Raw genomic sequence first — 19,785 nt, 5'->3', positions numbered from 1 at the left:
AAGAAGCGGCTCGCGACTCTATGTGTAGTATATCAGAGGAGGCATGTGGTAGTCTGCAGCCCTCCTCGGATGAGCAGAGGGGGCACAGCAACAACTGGGATGGCTCAGAAGAGTGGGGTAATTGGCCAGATACAATTCAGGGAAAAGGGGGGGAAAATCCAAAGAAAAAAAAAAGAAAAAGAAAGAAAGAGATTGGTCTGATCCGGCTCGATCGGAAGGAACTTTCAATGGGCTTGAGAGGCGTAAGCTGAATCACATTTCCAGTCACTTGGAAATCACCCATCACCTGCCCTGTTTCTGAGAAGAATAACCCCGCTGGCTATACTGACTACCGTCCTGTAGTGTTAACATCTTTGGAAACGAGGAACTTTCAGAGGCTCATTTTTTGCCAGCTACAGACTGGTCTAACAGACTCACTTCAGTTTGACTACAAGCCGCAGGGAGGCATCAGTGACGCAGTTTTGATGCTGTTGCATCGCATACACACACTCATCTGGAGAAGCCCAAATAGCGCAGCACAATCAGCTGTAAATAGTCAGAAATTGGGTTTTGAAAAGGTTGCATTTTTTTTCAATGCACTTGAAAGTCTCTGTATGTTAAATGAAATGCTTTCATCATGCCTGACCAATCACAACCTTATATTAAAATTAAAGAAATAGCAGGTGGGAAAGGGAGAGGGAAGCCCAATGTAGAGCATTTTGTGAAAAGGTCAGGACTCAGGAACGCTGTCATTTCACTTCATGTACTAGCGTACATGAAATTAAACTAAATATCATTTCCCCCAGCCTACAGCAGTGCAACACAGACAAACACACACATCCAAAAACTACAAGAACACATAATATCCAAACTAAGGACACATATATACAAACTAAGGACACACATATCCAGACTAAGGACACATATATACAAACTAGAGCACATACTATATCCAAACTAAGGACACATATATACAAACTAAGAACACATATATCCAAACTAGAGCACATATGTCCAAACTAAGGACACACATATCCAAACTAAGGACACATATATCCAAACTAAGGACACATATATCCAAACTAAGAAACACATATATCCAAACTAAACCCATATATCCAAACTAAGAGAAAAAAATCACTGAAGAGGGTGAGGGTGAAGAGTAAAGTGAAAAACAATTTCATAGCTTTGGACCTTTCCATTAATGGAAAGGTCCAAAGCTATGAAAAATTGTAAATGTGCACTGCAGCACATCTGTTTCCTGAAACAAGGTCTATTATTCATGATTAGTAATCGTGATCACAATATTTAGCAAAATATTTGCTAATGTGTAGCCCTAAGACCAAACCTTCTCTGAGTATGGTCTTTGTGGACGTCCCCAGTGCATTTAACACTGTGCAGCCATGCTTAATGGGCCATAAAATCCCCCGGCTGAATATCAGTCCTCAGATCATACTTCTTGTGAACTCTTTCCTCTTAAAATGAAGCCAGGTGGTCAGATTCAGCGGCCATTATAGCTCCAACAGAATAACCTCTGCTGGGGCTCCACAAGGCTCAGTAATTTCTCCAGTGTTATTTACATTCAACACAGACGACTGCAGAAGTTTAGACCCAGTACAAAGGGTATTCCAATGACACAGTTATCACGCATGTCTCAAGTCTGAGTGGTGTGGTAGGAGCTACCTTGATCTAAACCCCAATAAGACCGAAGAGATGTTAATAACAGGAACAACCAGCCCAGTATCCCAATGCTGATGGTGGATGGCCAGACCGGGTTTCAAATACAGACATCTAGATCAGAGATCTTAAATCACGGTGATCATAGCTCAAAGATCATGGTGCATCACAGATCATAAACTCACCTTCAAGATCACTGGTGAGCTGAAATTCAGTGACTCCACCATGAAATCCACAGCTGCTTTGTGGAATCCATACTGATCTACAATACCATGTCTAGGTTTGGAGCCATCAGAAGGGTGAATGAATCTGAATCAGCAAATTAAGATTGTAAGAATCACCAGTACAACCACTGGAGAGGAACAGGAATGACTCTTCAGCCTTTATGACAAATAGAAAAGGAACAAGAGTGCACCATTAGCCTAGGACAGTAACCAGTAACGACTCCTAGAGGATAAATTCTGAGTCTCATCACCAGCCAGTCAGACTAGCTTGGTCTAGTCAGAAAGGCACGAACTGAGGAAGCCTCTTGGATGAAAGGTGAAACGTCTTCACGAATATATACCAAGTCCAGTTGCACTTGATTCAACTCCTTTGGATAACTATGACCTGGATGAATGAGAACATTCACAGACAGACAGTAACCATATTATCCATACCTATTAACACCTTCTACCATCACACTGATGGTGCAGGACAGACCAAAAGGGCCATGTCAAGCTACGGACCAACCTCCATCTGTCTAATTCACTCTCAGCATGCATACACACACCAATGCCAGCTGCAAACCCTGTTGCACTTTGTTATTGACTCTGGTTCCAGATAGATTTATCTTTTTACGTTTGTGCATTTATATGCATCTTCATATGTATTTATTGGATTGTGTGAATGCTTGCGTATATGCCTTTTTCTGACTATATCTATAAGACCGCACCAAAGCAGAAATGGGTTTCTTAAGGAAAAATTAAGCAATCTGAATCTGAACATCATGAAATGAGAAGTTGCACAAATGCTGACACCTGCTTTGTATTCTAAATGAGTAAATTCACCTTGGTGTGTGTGTGTGTGTGTGTGTGTGTGTGTGTGTGTGTGTGTGTGTGCAGATGACTTATCCTCTCGCTGGCCTTGTAAAGCCTAATAAAAGGAGAGGTTTATTTCAAGCCAATAACTAATGAATATAATTACAAATAAAATCTAATCAAATTGAACAAATGAATATGTCTAGAAAACAATTAATCACAGAACAAATGTGTATTTACAAATACAACACTGGCACAAATAATCAATTATTCATTAAGTGAATGGGTAAGTGGGCTTCCTCCCGGGTGAGATGCTGGCTGCCATAATTGGAGTGGGACTACCGGAGTGCTGGATGCGTGTGTGTGTGTGCGAGTGTGTTTGTTTGTTTGTGTTTGCTTGTGTCTGTGTGTGTTTCTTTATGCATGTGTGTGGTCGGGGGGAGGTTTTGCACATGCTCAACATATAATCATTTTTTCCCTACGCATCAAACTTCCCCCCAAACATGACAAGAGCAGGAAGAGTTGGCTTATTACTGCCTAATGAGTTGCCTGATTAGTGCCAAATAAAAAAAGGATGATTGTCTAGTGCTGTGTGTTTATTTTGATTAATTATTGCAACAAAGTGACTCAATGGAAGTACAATGATGTGAAGCGTCAACATTTTGTTTTAATAGGACCCTTGTGCAGAGAGCAGCAGTCTACTTAAGGAGACTGGAGGCTGAATGCAACACATAAACTGCTGCTGCTGTCCCTGCAGAGAGTCGAGAGCGACTAAAAGACACGTACCCAGTGACGGTGCACTCTACTACCAGTCTGTAATTTAGCCATGCCCTGCCTAACTGATGACAGGCTTTTGACTGTCTAATTCACGGACCTGGAGGCACTGACAGGCAGGAGTAAAGCTGAGCTCTCCAGTGTGTTGATGCTAGAGAGAGTATCACCACCCTGCCTACTCATCTTTTTTTTATTCATTTATTTATTCATCTTTTTAGAGATGAAGCAACTCTCGTCCGGAGGGGGACATGAAGAACTCAACTCAAGATTAACTTTAGATGAAGAACTCAAGGAAAGCACAAGTTTAAATCAATTCAAAAAGAGGTAAAAAAAATGGTTTGAAAGAGGTACAAGGATGAGGAGGAGGATTTGCGTCTCTCGTGACCATGACACCCATGGTGGATGCTGTTATTGTTGTTTTTGGACATCATTGTTTTTGTTTTCTTAGGGATATTTTTGTTTTTGTTGTTTTTATTGTTCTATTGTTTTTTTACTGAGTCATTCTGATGTAGATATAAATTTTGACATACTCTGATGTGTTATAAACTAAGTTTAGGTTTATTAATTGAGAGTTAGAGAGGGGGTCGGAAATTATAAGTAGTAACTTCCTCCTGCTCCCTTTTGAACATATATTTGTTAGATTCTCTATTGAGAATTCTTTTGTTGAATTCTCCCGGTTTTGCTTTTATCATTTGTTGTTCCATCCATCTATCCATCCATTATCCAAACCGCTTATCCTGCTCTCAGGGTTGCGGGGATGCTGGAGCCTATCCCAGCAGTCATTGGGCGGCAGGTGGGGAGACACCTTGGACAGGCCACCAGGCCATCACAGGGTTTTTTTTCCTTAGTGTTTTTATTCCCCTTTAGGCATAAAAACAAATAAAATAAAAATGTTTGAACTTTTTTTTTTAAACACCCATTTTTCAAAGAGTTTTTCCACATGTCTACTGGGGTGGACAGCATGTGTTTCAGTTTTCAACTGAAACTGAAATGTTTTGTTTTTGTTTGTTTTTTTGTTTTTTTGTGTGTTTTGTGTTTATTTATGCTTGGTCATTTTTTCTTGTATTTTGCATGTACAAAATAAAGACATTTGATTCGATTTGATAAACAGATATTACAAAATTTCAAAATTAACAATTTCAAGTACAGTGTAAAAATGAACAACTCGGTGTTTGGCCTTTGGTGAGTTTTGTGTGTGTAACATATCCTGTTTCACACCTCATCTGCCAACCTGCACTAATAAGACTGGTGTCTACTGCACAGGAGCAGCTGCGAGTCTGCCCCGCCGCCACACACAGCACTCACACGGGTGACTAACTAGAGGAGCTGCAGTCTAGTCTGTGGTCAGATCAGATGATCCATAGCAGCCAACCACTGCTGGTTAAAAACGTCAATTGTAGTTATATTATAAAACATAAGAGAAAATAAGAAAAAACAACAATAACAAAAATGTCAGATTCCGTGGTTGTTATGTTAATGTGTTAATAGTGAATTACCTGGGCTAGTATCTAGTTCCTTCCAATTTAGCTTAGTTTCCTGGTTGATATATATACTTATTTTTCTTTATAAATAGGCTTGTTGGTGTTTTGCATTGTAAAACAGAATTAACAGTCGTCCGAGTAGCGTAGCGGTCCATTCTGTTGCCTACCAACACGGGGATCTCTGGTTTGAATCCCCGTGTTACCTCAAGCTTGGTCGGGCATCCCTACAAACACAACTGGCCGTGTCTGCGGGCGGGAAGCCAGATGTGGGTATGTGTCCTGGTCGCTGCACTAGCGGCTGGCGACTCCACATGTATCTTGAGGAGGCATGTGGTAGTCTGCAGCTCTCATTGCATGTAGAATATGTATCAGGGCAGATTCTAGCCAGTATGGACTTTGAACAATGGAGCACATGCACAGAAGATGAATGAATACAATCAAGGGCAGCTTCCCAGATAGCCTCTCCTTCAGCCCATCAGTGCCCGAGTGATTATAATTCTTGTAAATACATAAATAATGTATCATTACCATGTCTATTTCTGTAAACATGTACACTATTTTATCATTAACTTTTTTTCCCCCTCTCCCTTCCAACATCATACACAGACTGGTACACAAATTAGTTGATGCTGTGATCTCATGAGTTCAAGCAATTTCGGGGCGGCTGCTTTCCTCACAAAAGTGTTAGCAACACTTCTCGCAACTTTGGTGAAATATGCTCTCATAAGCCTCATGTCTAATGAAAATATCAAACAAGTCTGGTATTCTACTGACCTCTCTCAGAGACAAAAGAGAGCACTTGGATAACACTGTGAAAAGTGGGGACAGGGTGGAGATGCTCGGCTGAGGTTTTTTATGAATTAGATCAATTTCACAACAAAGAAAATCTTCCTCCTGCTTTCATCCATATTGTGATAATACACACAGTTAATAACAGTTTTAGTGATTAATTTTCATTTGTTTGTTTTCATTTCTACTCACTGCTGTGACGAAATAGATTTGCTTTTTCTTTACCTTTCTGGTGCCCTCCCTACCTTCCTTATTGTTGGTTGGTGGGAATCGAAGTGACGACTATGAGCTGTGCACGTGCAACTGTGCAGCAAACATTGAGATTATCTTATCTTTTTATGGAAGAGGTGAAGCTCTCGTGGAGCTCAGATCTAAAATGCGGTCAGCACCCTGCTCCAGACCCAATTCTAGAGCACATGAAGCGTGACCTTTCAATACAAACCAATACAAAAATACAGGAAGCACTTTTTTTACAAGTCTCTGGTGGACACACGGCATAAGTCTACTGAACAAATTCAGTCCTTACTTGCTTGGACTCAGTTACTGTAGGGGTTTCTGTGAGTCCTCATTCTCTTTTAATCTCTTTTCTTGCCTCTCTCTCTCTCTCTCTCTCTCTCTCTCTCTCTCTCTCTCTCTCTCTCTCTCTCTCTCTCTCTCTCTCTCTCTCTCTCTCTCTCTCTCTCTCTCTCTCTCTCATCTCATCACACAAACTTTTCTGTGAGCAAAATGCTACGAGTTATTGAGAGTAGGGGTTGAACAGCATGACCAGTGGCCAGTGGCTCTGTGCACACCTCACATCAGAGGTAATGGGGCATTTCAGGAAGTCCCCCGTTACAGACATCCGACTGCCAGTATAACCACAATAGACCCCATTACCCAGGGGATCCAAGCTGCATCCTGCACTGCACTCCATACTGTAAGGTTGCATTAGCAATGTATGGGTGATACATTGGCTATGAACGTGGGAGAGGTGCACTTATGTGACTGATTGTAAAATAATACAACTACCACAGTTACAGAAAAGAAATTGATCTTCGAACAGGAGACTTTCTGTACTGTTCCCATTGAAAACACGTGTAGCCTCTTACTAGCACAGTCACACACTTAGTCACTACACTATTCCAGGCCAACTCTTAACCACGTCAACTGTTTCTGAGAGAAAAAGCACCAAACAGACTGAGAGGGTAATTCAATTTCCTCAAGATATTAGCTTCTAGCAGCAGCCAGTCAGCAGCTGATCCACTGATTTCCCCAGCTGGCATCTGTTGAGACAGGGAACCAGAGCATCTCAGGCAGGGGTATCAGCCTTGGCACTAATCTTGTTTGCAAGATAATAAAATAGATTAAAATTGGTAGTAGCTATCTAGCAGCTAGTTAGCCCAACACACTGCATCTGTTTTGTTTTTTTAACTATAAGTTTAAAACATTTCTCAACAGTTCAGCAAATATTGTCTAATTTTAGCTCCACGTTTTTCTTTTAAATGTGGTGTAAAAACAGTTCCTCTGATCTGGCAGTTTGAATATAGCACCTCTTGTTGCAAGCTAGCAGGCACCTCTCCTTTTTATAGCACGCGTTCTTCAGGGCAATTTGAAAAAAAATAGCAAAAGCAAATCACTGCCAGTGGCAAAAAACAGCATAATTTGTGTCTTTTTTTTTTTGCTACCAAATGTTGTCACCATAAAAGTCAATTTTAGTCATTTAGACCGAAAACCTAGCCATATTAATCAAGACAAATTTGAAAAAGCCATTTTCATGGTTAAAAAAATAGAACATTTTCCATCCAACTCCGCCCCAATGTTTTCCGATTTCAAAATGTTTGATGACTGGTTTGAAACCCCAAAACAACAGAAAAACACTGAAGTTTCTTCTTTTTTTTCTTTTGGATTCCCCGCCCCGCCCCTTTTTTCTCCCCAATTGACTACCACATGCCTCCTCCGATACATGTGGAGTCGCCAGCCGCTTCTTTTCACCTGACAGTGAGGAGTTTTGCTCAGGGGATGGAAAGCACGGGAGGATCATGCTATACCCGCCAGTTCCCCCTCGAACAAGCATCCTGACCATCCAGAAGAGGCGCAAGTGCAGCGACCAGGACACATACCCACATCCGGCTTCCCATCCGCAGACATGGCTAATTGTGTCTGTAGGAATGCCCAACCAAGCCGGAGGTAACATGGGGATTTGAACCGGTGATCCCATGTTGGTAGGCAACGGAACAGACCGCCACGCTACCCGAACGCCCCTGAAGCTTCTTCTGTGGACCAACTTGAGTTGGCAGCTTTATGCTGATCACACGACAATCATACATCAGTGTTTTATGCTACTGTGGGTGGATGCACTGTTAGTAGAGGAATGAGACTGTCACAACCATGTCCATCCTTTGTTTCCACCCTTGATCAGGCGTAATATGTAAGCATAGTGAGCATAAGCTAGTTTTCAGTTATTTTGATGGTTTACTGGAAGCAATGTATATTTTGATGAGGCTGAAGGGTACCCACTGGATAGAGCATGCTATTTAGTTTCTAGATATATTCAGCGCTATGCTACAGCATTAGTCCTACTTACCCTTTTAGCATACCAGCCTGGTGTTTTCCTTGATGTAAGCTCTTCTTTTATAAACTGTGTTGTTGTTACACTATTGTGTAGTTGTATACCTGCATGTGCTTACATTACCTTAATTTTAGTCTGCTTGCACTATAGTTACCATGCCTGGCTGGCCTGATTACATCTATTGCTCTAGAAGGACTGTTATGCTGTACCACTGGGTTGTAGTCTAATGGGATTTATATTGTTTAAAGTGCAATTTATAACATCCAGTATTCTGTTATATTCAGACTGATTTGTTAACATATGTAACCAGATTTAGACAGATTAATTTCTGGCCATTTCTGCATCCCTTTGCAGCTTCTGCTACAGTGACTTTAACTTAGATATTGTCTTGAGCGCTTTACAAGTCATATAGGTGACTTGTGCTTTACAAGTCACCCTGGCTGAACTACAGGGGGACTCGGAGGAGGTCTGGCCCCTACACGTGCGGTACGCAGCCCCACCGGTGTGTGGATATTCCCTGATGCCCATGAACCAGCCCCCAGCTATGGGTTAAATAGCGCCACTGCCTAGTGGATACCTTGGGAGAGGAGTAGGCTACGGGAGTAAACCCCTACAGAAAATCAACGTCTACAGTGCTGTTGTTTTTTGTTTTTCTTGTCCTTTTGTGTCTAAGTCGGAGAATACTGCTGGCGTCATGTGTGGCTGCCGCTTCTCCCTCTCGTAGCCCCCTTTCCCATCCACCCCTGTATGTTTGTGCTATGTTTATCTGTTGTCTTGTTTCACCCCATTTACTGTAAAGCGACTTTGAGTATTAGAGGCGCTATATAAGATTGATTTTTTATTATTATTATTATCATTATTATTATATATGAAAATGCAGGGTAAAGACAGAAAAGACATCATGTAATGCAAACCTAATGCTGCATTCAAACAAGCAGGAAGAGAGACACAGAGAGGGAAGTGGGTGGGAGGTGGAGGATCCCAGATGTGATGAACTGGTGCTGACAGCCAGATGTTTAGTTAAAATGCAAAGCCCCGATGTGGGGCTGCGGGAGGAGATGACATGCGCTCGGGGGGTTTTAGACAGCAAAGTGCTCCCTCTGTAGCAGCTTCACAAATATGTAGTGTGTGTGTGTGTGTGTGTGTGTACTTTAAATGGCAGTAAATGTGTTTGGCATCGTGTGTATGTGTGTGTGCATGGGTTCCAATATATTGAATTAATGTAAGTAATGCATGTGTGTCTGAGAGTGTACTTTTGAATGTGCGTTAAAGTTGCTGTGTCAGCTAGTGTGCATATGCAAGTTTTCTGTGTCTCACAAATATGTAGTGTGTGTGTGTGTGTGTGTGTGTGTGTGTGTGTGTGTGTGTACGCATGCGTGATGGGGAGGGTGGTACGTAGAGCGTATGTTTGAGTTCGGGTCTCCTGTCGCAGCTCCCCCTTTGTAAACACTGTCAGTGCTAGAGGGCTATAGACTATAATAGCTAGCACAGGGCAGAGCAGAGCACATCCTGCTGACTCAGTATTTCTACCCGCCTGTGGAGTCTGACGCTGCCGTCTGAGTAGGAATACACCCATGGCAACCTGCCTGCAAGAATAATGAAGAGGGAGAGAGTATGGAAGACATATTCGATGAAATCTTGGGGTTCTGCTTGCATGAATTACTGTTATATACCAGCGCAAGACAGTGTCATCAACACTCAAATCACCACCGCAACTATCACCATTGTCATCACCATCATCATCACTTTAGTCATCATCATCATCATCACTTTAGTCATCATCATCATCGTGGCATATTGGTGCTGGCTCATTCGAGCATGTTGGCATGTGCTTCAATGGAGATAATGACACTGATGAGTGACAGCGATTCACTGACTTTTGAATGTGTTGTTCTAAAATGCACAACATTGCTGCCTCTCTGCCAGATGCCTGCAGCACCGGGAAATGCAGGGCTCCTGGACGCACACACTCGTTCACGCGCACACTTTTACCCCCCTCCGTCTGCCCTCAACATCCATGTTTTTGCCTCTGTCGCTGGTAATCTCATTTCAAAATAGCTTGAATTAAATAAATGTCTGTCATTAGGGCCTGTGGAGGGCAGTGGAGGGTGCGAAGAGAGCTGGCGGGGAGCTGCCTTTAAAAGGAATGGGAGTGAAGGAGGAGGAGAGGAGATGGTGTGTGTGTGTATGTTTGTGTGTAGCTGTGTGTGTGTGCATGTTGGGGGGTGGGAGATGGGGTAGAGACTGGTCTTGCGTCCCTTAGCCCCCCTTTTTTTGCTGTTTCTGTCTCGGTCTCCCTCTTGGCGTTAGAGCATCTCCCCGTCCAGACTTCCATCTCCAACAGACTTCCTCTGCAGATAAAACAAGGCCGGGTGAGGCTAACCCGATCAATCGGTGCGTGCGTGTGGGGTGTGCGCATGTCTGTGAGTCCATTTGAACCTGAGTGTGTGTTCAAGAGGGAAATAGACGGAAGAGAGGGGGAGAATGGAAGCTGAAGCTCTGCAATGGGGGGAGGGGCCCGCGACTTGTGGTGAATTGCACCGGTCCAGCAAGTCTCTTCCCATTACCTCTGTGTCAGCATATCTCTAGCTTCTTTTTCCTGTCTCTAAACTTCTCTTCTGTCCACAACTCACACACACACACAGACACACAATCACGCACAGACAGGCAGGGACCCACACAGAGTAAACGTCGAACAACTGAGGCAAGCTTCTCTGCTATTATACGGTCGCCATCACACATCCGGTACAGAGCCCAGTGAAACCTTCCACGACGGGTTCTCGGGAAAACCAGCAGTAAATGTGATATGAAGTAATCTATATTCACCTGGGACTCAGCTGAGCAGCTGAGCAGCCGTATCCATCTAACACGTGTCTATTAGGAAACTGCTGAGGCCTCCTATCAATCCCTTAGGTGTTCATTTTGGGATCCAAGCGTGGGAATCCTTCACTGTGACTAGACTTAACTAACTCGCCGACCTGCATTATCAGTCTCTCTTCAGCTCATGAATGGATGTTCCAGCTGGAGGACATGAACAGAGAAATTACGCAACGCATGTGGTTATAGGGAAACGGCGTCATCAGCCAGCCTATTATGCGTTTTGACACAAGATGTTTGGTTCTGATATATCTTTGCGGTGGAAATGATGCATTAAATATAGCCACAAATACAGCCAAGTAAACGCTGCAAAAGAATGTTCGTAAAGACAGTGCTGAGCTGGTGAGTTCAGTTGGATGTCAACCCTTTCCTCTGGTGGTGATTATCTTTGATCATGGTCCAAACGAAGAATGTCTATGAGCCATTTGGTGAATGAAGACGCGTTTTTAAGCAGGCATGGCAGATCCACAGCCATACAATGATGCTCAAAGGAACCTTTTATAGTAGAATTCCATCTCCATTTGATTTGATTCAGTGTCATTCGAAGACAAAGCTCTTCTTGCTGATTGGCTCCCTGGAGACATTACTGGGGTATTATAGTGTGGGAAACCCAGACTCCTTCTGAACGGACCAATGGGACAGCCCTCGGGTCAAAGTGCAACGGGTTTTGCCGTCACATTCTTTTCCCATACAGAAGTAAGCTCAATAAACCCAATTTTTAGAGAACAGAGCAAAGGCGTTCAGCAGGACTTGTGAGTGTAAGCCCACCCATGTCAAAATAAACAAACAGTTATGATGTCCAAAAAAAACAAATAAATAAAATACAATAAAAACGGCAATATACTTCACTACAGGGCCTACTTTGCACCGGATCCTGCTCTGGGAACTCTGGGATTTGACAGCCTACATTACAGGAGCTATTTGCATGGACCCGGCATCACATGGGCTAACTGGCATGTGTCATGTAATTTCCATACAATTAAAAATCAAATTAAAACCTTCCTATTTGATCACTTGTTTATTTTCCCTCCCTTAATTCACTGATTGGGCCACATGATGTAGCCTGTAGTGGTAGCTTAATTTGATATCAAATTAAAAAAAAATAATTAAGTAGCAGTACATCATATGCAAATAGCCTGCCAATCAAACGATGCTGGTGCTGAAATTGATGCTGCACATACTCATCGTCTTCTAACAAATCTGATTGGCTGAGAGTGACAAACTTAGACCAATAGCCGAAGAGAAATTATTAGGCTATTGTTAATCAGCGCTGTACTGTATATAATCCTGCATGCCATTAAGTGTATCCACATGTAAGAGTAGGGTAATAGCTGCTGCTAAAATAACAATAATGAACATGCAAAAAGCTGGTTTGTGTAACGCATCTCGGCAAATCTGAACCAAAGTCACGCGCTGTCGGGGGGGATGAACTCAGTGTTCCGGCGACTCTTGATTCGCAAATTAAGCACTACTTCCCTGCAAGGAACTTCGGACGCATCGCTAAATAAAAAAAAAAACTTTTGAAAGCAAAAACAAATTATTGTAATATATATACAAATTGAGTATAATAATGCACTAAAAAAGTAAGCTTATCACTGTTGTCAAAAATACTGGGCCAGCACAAAGCAGCTCTAGTTTAATGTTCCAGTTCTTTGGGGGCCACTGTGCCACTGTGTTAATGCTGGCTTGTGCTCACACCACTGTCATGATGGAGAACAGACACAAGGAAGTGGCAGAAACCAAAGCTGACAAGCAGTAAGTGCACAGTGACTTGGTGACATAATTGGCATTGATCATAGTGTTGATCTTAGTTGTGGGCAGGGGCACTGAGAAGGCCAGAAAGTGCATTTAGAGCTGCGAAGACACTAAGTGGAAAGAGAATGCACTTAAGAGTCCTCTGGTGGAGGGCAAACGCAGCAGTACAACAGCACCTAGGAGATATTTTTTGGCACTTCATACAAAATGAACACTGCCACATGATAGGACAGCAGTGGTTTGCAAAGTGTGAGCGGCAGAGAAAAAGCAGGGAAATACAAGAAAATGTCTGAACCTAGCAGAGTACAATGATATTTAAAGTTGGGATTTTTTTGGACCGGGCTGGCCAATGCTCCCAGGCCACGGTGTGTGGTTTATAAAGAGGTGTAAAGAACAATGTGTATTTTTCCCGAAGCACGTTTTAAAATGTACTTAACACGTCAGGTTAAGGCCTTATGCATTGTACACCAATGGGTTGTGTTCAGTTTCATGTTCTGTTCTCTTTTGTTAAAAGGTGACGGATACATGTTCAATTTAATTTATTTTTTTACTTCTGAAACATCCACAAGTAGGCATTGACATGTAATTCTGAAACTCCTTTTAATGATTTTCAATAAAATATGGGAGATTGTATTAGGACTGAGTGTTCAAAATAAAAATGTTCAAACTCTTTATGGCTGCAACCCCTTATTTTAAAACAGAGTGGATTATTAATTAATTCATCCATTCATTATCCAAACTGCTTATCCTAATCGGGGTAGTGGAGATGCTGGAGCTTATCCCAGCAGTCATTGGGAGGCAGGCAGGGAGACACTCTGGACAGGCCGCCAGACCATCACAGAGCGCACGCACGCACGCACACACACACACACACACACACACACACACACACACACACACACACACACGGACAATTTAGTACGGCCGATTCACCTGACCTACATGTCTTTGGACTGTGGAAGGAAGCCAGATCACCTGGAGGAAACCCAAGCAGACACGGGGAGAACATACAAACTCCACACAGAGGACGACCTGGGATGACCCCCAAGGTTGGACTAGCCCATGGCTCGAACCCAGGACCTTCTTGCTGTGAGGCGACCGCGCTAACCACTGCACCACCATGCCACCCAGATTATTAAACATTATTGTATTATTATTGCTATTATTGTTATTATTATTATGCCTTTTATTAAAATGGGGAGGCCCCAGTGACTTGTTCTCTGAAGGCAGGCTCACTGTTTTACACTTTGAAAACCCCTGAAAGGATGGATGTGAAGGGTGGGAAAAGACAGTAGGCATGTGTATGCATACACCTGTGTGTGTGTGTGTGTGTGTGTGTTTTGTGTGTACACAATACCAGGCTCAAAAGACAAAGCACTTAGGTTTCCAAAATGAGTGTCACTGCAACGGTTTCCCCTTGACCTTATCTGACTCTTCCTCTTTTTTATCTTTTCCCCATCAAATCTTTGCGTTCTCGCTCCTCCTATCTGCCTGCCTTCTCTCTGCCTTGGCTCTAAATTTTTCAGCCATGTTCCATATGCGCTTGCATTTGCATCTTTACGAGATGACAATTGACTTGAACAACAAACACAATAAAAATACTGTGCAATTACAACCTCTGCTCAAGTTTACATCGGGAGCAGATGGTTGCATCTGTATGACATATTGTCATCTTTCATCGTAACCCCAGTGAGAAGAGCTTTTCAGTACCCCCCCCCCCCGTGGTGCAAACAGAACTACAATGTATTATGGGTGGCAGGAAGGGCTGCGAAATCCCATTTTCTCCTCCATTCAACCCAATAAAAAGCTGTTTGATCTAATCCAGTGGCACTGCAGGAAACGGTGGGAATATTTGTAATCACGTCAAATACTGATGACATCATGCTACCCTGGAGTGAAAAAGATAATTATTTATTTCACATGGGGCACAAGTCAAATACTAATGCACTGAAGAGTCCTGCTTTCCACTGTGGACTATGAACTATAGACGACCACTGTGAGTTTGCTCTCCTTCTTGAGAAGTTATCTAAACTCCATTTTGGTTTTAAGCTCTCACAATCAGGCTGAAAGCAACAGTATACAATGATGATGATGATGATCATGATGGTGATGATGATGATTTCTATTTATGGATTTACAAGACAAACAGGAATCCAATGGAAAACATGTTAAAGTGAGAACACTTATTTCTGACAAGGTCCTCAATATTAAAACACAAGATGGACAATAACACAAAACACCCAAAATGTCATAAGTAAAGGACTTTGAAATGATGATATCCAGCCAATACAAGCTACCTCCTTTGAGCCACTGAGACATGGTGGCAGTAGATCTGGAGGTAGAGCAAGTCGTCTGGTAACTGGAAGGTTGCTGGTTCGATCCTCAGATCCTCCTTGCAAAAATGTAGAGGTGTCCCTGAGCAAGACTGCTAACTCCTAACTGGTCCCAATGAGCTGGTTATTAGCTTGCATGGTTGACACCGCGATTGAGAATGTCTGTGTGTGTGTGTGTGTGTGTGTGTGGGGGGGGGGGGGTCAATATGAAGCATGAACTGTAAGATGCTTTGGAAAAAAAGTGCTATGTAAATGCAGTCCATTTTACCATTTAATCCTAAAATAACGAGCCAGATCAAATATAACTCAATAATACAATAACAATAAACATCATATTAACATCATATTATTGACTCAAGAAACATGCCTTTCATTAATCACCTTACCCCAAAGATGAGTCTGGACCTGACTTCTAAAAGTCTAGATTTGGCCTGCTTGATATCTAATGGTAGGCTGTTCCATAATAGGGTACTGATACAAAAAAAAGGAGCTCAGGGCTACATTATTAACTCAAGGCACCTAATATGAACGCACACTGGCCCTGGTATTATAACTTTGCTGAGTATGAACCATGGTTCCGTGAGCGTATGAATTCAGGAGCATCCCAACTAATGATAACTGATATCATACTACACACCTGATGCAATTTCAGTTCTCTTCTTGAACTCATCACCCTCTACATGAGTTTGAGGAGCTACATTTAAGAAGTACCAGATAATGTCACTTTATATAATGCGCAATTTGTTCCTAGATTTCATTGTCAAACCACTTTACCAAGCAGAACAGGCATGATAATAATAATACATTTCATTTGTGGGCGCCTTTCGGAGCACTCAAGGACACCTTACAGAACACAGTAAAAAACAAGCAGCACTGTTTCAGACAACATAAAATCAAAACAAAGCAGGGTAGACAATAAAAAGTTAATACAACAGATCACTATAAAATCAACATCTGCATAAAACTCAATGAAGCAAGAGAGTCTATGTTGTGAATTTCTTGTGGGAGAGAGTTCCATAGGTGGGGGGCAGCTTCCAACTGAAGGCTCTAGTCCCCATGGTAGTCAAGCGGTTTAGTGGGTTTAGTGAGTTGGAGAGCAGAAGAGGATCTGAGAATGCGGGAGGGCGTGTGGATATGAAGGAGTTCAGAACGATATGAAGGAGCTAAGTTATTAAGGGCCTTAAAGGTGAGGAGCAGGATCTTGATGTCAATAAGGTATTTAACAAGGAGCCAATGGCGATTCTGAAGAACAGGAGTGATATGACCTATGGAAAGAGTTCTGGTAATGATAAGGGCAGCTGAATTCTGGACCAATTGAAGCTTATGAAAACACTTGAGGGGAAGACCAAAAAGGATAGAATTACAGTAGTCAATACGTGATTTAATCAGGGTATGAGTGAGTATGGCTGTGGTTTTAGGTGTAAGTGATGGCCGAAGACGATTAATATTGTGTAGGTGGAAGTATGCAAACTGAGTAACATTGTTGATGTGGGCTTCAAAAGATAATGTGCTGTCCAGGATGACACCCAGACTCCTAACTTGAGGCGATGGGAACTATAGCATAATCAATAGTAAGAGAAAAACTATCAGTTTTGGCCAAAGTAGATTTAGTGCCAACTGAAAGGACCTCAGTTTTATCACTATTAAGTTTGAGGAAGTGGTATGAAAACCAGGATTTAATTTCTAGTAAGCAGTCAGAAAGGGAAGTGGGCGGAAGAGTGGAGGTAGATTTGGTGGTAGATAAAGCTGGGTGTCATCCGTGCAGCAGTGAAATTGAATGCCAAATTTCCTGAAAATGTGGCCAAGAGGTAGTAGGTAAATAATAAATAGGAGGGGTCCCAATACAGAGCCCTGGGTAACAGGAAAGGACTGAGATCTCAAATTTTTAAGTTGGACAAACTGAGTGCAGCCAGAGAGATATGATCTAAACCAGTCAAGGCAGGGGGGGGGGGTGCCAGTTATTCCAGTGGAAGCCAATCTTTCTAGGAGGATGTTGTGTGAGATGGTATCAAAGTGACACTGTGTCGGATTTGACAGAATAATTTTCTTGACAGTGATGTCAGCACCTTGCTCTGTGAAACAGGAACTTGAGTTTACTGGCACTCTCTTTTTTTTCTAGATGAAGTCTTGAGTAAAATAAACTATGATGGGTACAAGTTTGCCATTAACAATCATATTTAGTGCTACTATGCTAAATCTGAAGAGTGCAGTGACCACAGGACCTCTGACGGATGATAGATGTCAGATGTTTTGAAGGATGAAGGATGCAGGAATTCATTGATAGCTACCACAATAAGATCTAATATCTAGGGCCCCATTGAAACAATCTAGAGCACATGGTCTAAAGCAGTGGTTCTCAACCTTTTTGGGGTCCTGGACCCCCTGCGTATTTTTGATCTACCCTGATGACCCCTCCACCTGATCTTGGGGGAGGGGGGTTGCAATTTGATAGAAACAGTAGAAACTGCATTTTAAATTGCATTATAGCATTTATTCACTCTTTGGGGCAAAAATAAGAGCTTTCAGTTGTAACTTAGATATAGTTAACAAAACAGAATTCTTATGCAGTAACTTTCAGATATATGTAACAAAACAGAATATGTATTCAGTAACTTTCAGATATATATAACAACAGAATTTTTATGCAGTAACTTTTAACAATGCAAACGGGAGCGAGAGCTCTTATTAAAATACAATAAATTACACTTGTGAAACAGATGTAATTAGAGAAAAAAGTCCTGTTACCCTTTATAGTTTAGGTAGATAAAGGTCTCAGTCACATTTGAGTAAAATAATCCTATTTCTATAAATGTCATAGGATCTTTTTTTTAAAGATATTTTATTTTCACGGACCCCTTGCAATTACACCACGGACCACTAGGGGTCCGCGGACCCCCGGTTGAGAAACACTGGTCTAAAGTGCATGGCGCACATGCATTTAAGGCATGTCCAAATTTACTATTCTAGTTAAATGAAGCACAATCTGGGCGCAAAGTAAGGCTCAAGGTGCAAAAGGGTTGTACTTAGTCTCTTAATTAATCATAGGTGTGTTTTGGGCATAACATGAATTAAACCAATCAGTGTCATCTCCCATTTCCTTTAAAAGCCAGGTGCACTTGCACCTTGGCACATTGCTATTTAAATGGCAAATTCGGCAAGTTGGAGAAACAAATGGTTTTCTGCTGAGGAAATGGTTCTGCTCATTCACGAAATAAAAGTCGATTCATCTCTGATCTGGTTTCGATAGGCTCTTTCATTTGATGGGTCTTGACAGACACCCTCAACCTGACGGGTCTGTTTAAATACCTATGTGTATTGCCGTGATTGGTCAAATAATTAGATAATTTCATACCTTTTTAATTGTGATTAGCTAATTCTGATAAATATTATAACAATTTTGACATTTGTGATGTACCTGATAATAATCTTTCACACTGTAATGTTTTAGTTGTATTATTTTGCATGTTTGTGCACTGCTGCTGCTTCCACACCATGGGTGTAACAAGTAGAGTGTACGCACATTGTACATCTGCCTATGTATGCGCTCTTTAAATTGCAGGAAAATATTGTGCCATTAATTTAAGACCAGGTTTTCGTTGGCCAATGGCGCAATCACTTTCCGATGCCTCAAGATAGCAATGAGCCTGTTGTGGTTACACCGCCCCGAGCTGCCTCCCCGGCACGTTCAAGCCACTCCCCCAGCTCGGACGTGCCGGAAACATCCGAGCGCTCGGCTCGCGCTCTGAGGAGACGAGCGCTGCACTGCACCAGGTGTTTGCCATCATCCATCAGGCACACCTGTGGCAATCAGGCAGCCTTCTACAAGAAGCCTCCCAGAACGTCTCTCAGTGCTTCGACGTGCTGAAACCTGCGGTAAAGTTCTGACAAGCCCTCCAGCGTTCCTTGCATTCTGTTTATTCCCCAGTGTCTTATCTTCGTGTCTCTGTTTCCTCCCAAGACTCTCCCTCCGCGATTTCCACGGCTCCCCGCGTCTCCCTCGTCCCCAGCGACCTTCACGTTTCTCCCCGGACCTCTCCTGCGATCTCCCCCCTTGTCCCTCTATCTGGACCCCTCCTTTCGGACTCGACTTCCCGGATCTCGGACCTGGACTTTCTCGGACAACCCCTCTTGGATCACGGACTGGACTTTCTCGCCAGGTGCACGCACATTTTTTCAACACCTCCTGGTCATTTACATGCCGCACCACACATTGGCTAAAAACACTCATACATAGTTATACACGCAAACCACGGGACACCACACATAGTTTATTCACACATCCCACTAACGGAACGCCTTTTTTTCACCATACATTTCCCTCCCACAATAAAACCTCCCTTTGTAGCTTTTGAAGTCATCTCGTGTCTGTCTGTCATGGGTTTTGCCACACGGGTCAGGTTCTGGTGCGCGAGCATAACAGAGCCAACAATGCACCTGGCCACAATTTGTTGTGGACCAAATCCTGCATGACTGAGGGTCATAACATTGTCGATAAATTTCAATCCGGCTTTCGTCACAAGCATATTACTGAGACTGCATTACTTAAGAGTGTC

This window comes from Lampris incognitus, chromosome 2 (assembly GCF_029633865.1).
Source record: "Lampris incognitus isolate fLamInc1 chromosome 2, fLamInc1.hap2, whole genome shotgun sequence".
NCBI lineage: Eukaryota > Metazoa > Chordata > Actinopteri > Lampriformes > Lampridae > Lampris > Lampris incognitus.
Note: the sequence above shows the minus strand (reverse complement) of the source record.